Genomic DNA, 1,603 nt, shown 5'->3' on the forward strand with positions numbered 1-1,603 from the left:
GGTTATAGTGTCACTACTTACATGATTTTGTGCAATCAATGTTTGCAAACACCTTTTTTGTACATAAGTATTTTTGCAAATAATCTGAAGCGAAGTATAACACTGTGAAATAAATCTCTAAGACCGAGGTACGATATGATATCCTTGTTAATACATTATTGTTAAAAGATGATCTGATTTGCTGTTATGGCCACAAAAACCACATATTCATACTTGCTTGTAGTATCCATGCTGACTGCAGTGTAGTTCGTTGTAGTGTTAAGCACCAATTTGTATATTAGCATTTTATGCTGGTGAGATTTCCTATTTCTTGATAAGTGTTTCTAATATAACTTTTTTCTTTTCTTTTTTTCACCTGACACACTTTAAAGTGTTAAAGTTTGCAATCATTTTGCACCTTTTATGAGTGAAACCATGTTTGTATTTTTTTTTTTTCCTCTCAGGGTTCAGCTGGACAGCTCTTTGTTCCCAGGATACTTGACACACCACCAGGTGTCATCTGCAGTAAGTACCCCGTATGTTGTGAGTAGCTGTAGCATGAAATCTGTGACAGCTGTAGATGAATATCTGGTATTTAGGAAAATGAGTGTAATTCTTATTTAGCACGTCCTGATAATGTGTCAATAAAACAAGTTTATTTGTTAAAACTTGTGTTTCTTGGCCTGGTGTTAGTTTGTCATCTGAATCACACAATAACAGACTGAGGTACACATCAGTTTATTACAGCTGACCTGCACACTGTTACAGCGCTTAAAAATGAACTCTACTGGCTTAGAACCAGAAATCTATGATTGGTTAACCATATCTCCTAAAGTCAATCAGTTAAAAAAAAAAATCCAGGAGTGAGAGTCAGGAATTTAAAATAAGTACCTTACCGAATAATGTGTTTGCTGCAACAAAAGCATCCAATCAAATGTCATCAAACGGCACATGGATATTGTTTAAGCGTACAGCTTCTTAACATATCCAGATAACTAGCAAGTAAAATGATCCCTAACCCAAATCTACCTTTAAAGCATCAAATACTTTTCATAAAAGATGCATTATAGTACAAAATAGTCAGTGGAACTAAATCACAAAAGCATACTGATGGTGAATGCAACTCGTGAGCCAAAAGAGCCTTTGTGCATGACTGCTGTTATAGAAACAATACAAAGAACCTCGCTCAGTATTGTGAAAAAGAGTTGAGGGGGAATAATTTGGTACTAATTGAGACAGCATTCTTTGAGCAAAAGCCTCATTCAGCCACACGAGGGCAGCAAAACAAAGCGCACGATTCAATTAAGACATTAAAAATAACTGAATAGTGGGTGGTCATAGTGGTTTAAAATACGCACATTTTTAACCAGCAATAAGCTTCAAGTTGAAGGTTTTTTCTAATGTGATCTTTGGCTGATATCAGAGGAAGTTAGTAAAAGATACATTACCTTGTAAGGCAAACAGTGGTGAAAAACAAGGAATCCACTGAAAACAAAGAACAAAACAAAACCCTCTCTACAATAAAAAAAAAAAAAGATTTAAGACTCCCATGTACAAATACAATATCATTAGAAGTTGCATTGCCATTCACTGGCTGCCTGCAGGCACTGTAAAGACTGGGCAA

At 35.4% G+C, this 1,603-nt stretch overlaps 1 protein-coding gene across 4 annotated transcripts in view; it reads right to left on the reverse strand.

Annotated features, from left to right (window-relative positions):
- Positions 1 to 701: 701 nt before the first annotated feature.
- The window catches only part of slc16a4 (solute carrier family 16 member 4), a 29,638-nt gene continuing 28,736 nt past the window's right edge, over positions 702 to 1,603 (reverse strand). For all 4 annotated transcript variants that reach the window (XM_026154256.1, XM_026154254.1, XM_026154255.1 and 1 more), the window contains one exon: positions 702 to 1,603. This exon is cut by the window's right edge and continues 2,423 nt beyond it. The gene's annotated coding sequence lies outside the window, so the exon portion shown is untranslated.

This window comes from Astatotilapia calliptera, chromosome 20 (genome assembly GCF_900246225.1).
Source record: "Astatotilapia calliptera chromosome 20, fAstCal1.2, whole genome shotgun sequence".
NCBI classification, from domain to species: Eukaryota; Metazoa; Chordata; class Actinopteri; order Cichliformes; family Cichlidae; genus Astatotilapia; species Astatotilapia calliptera.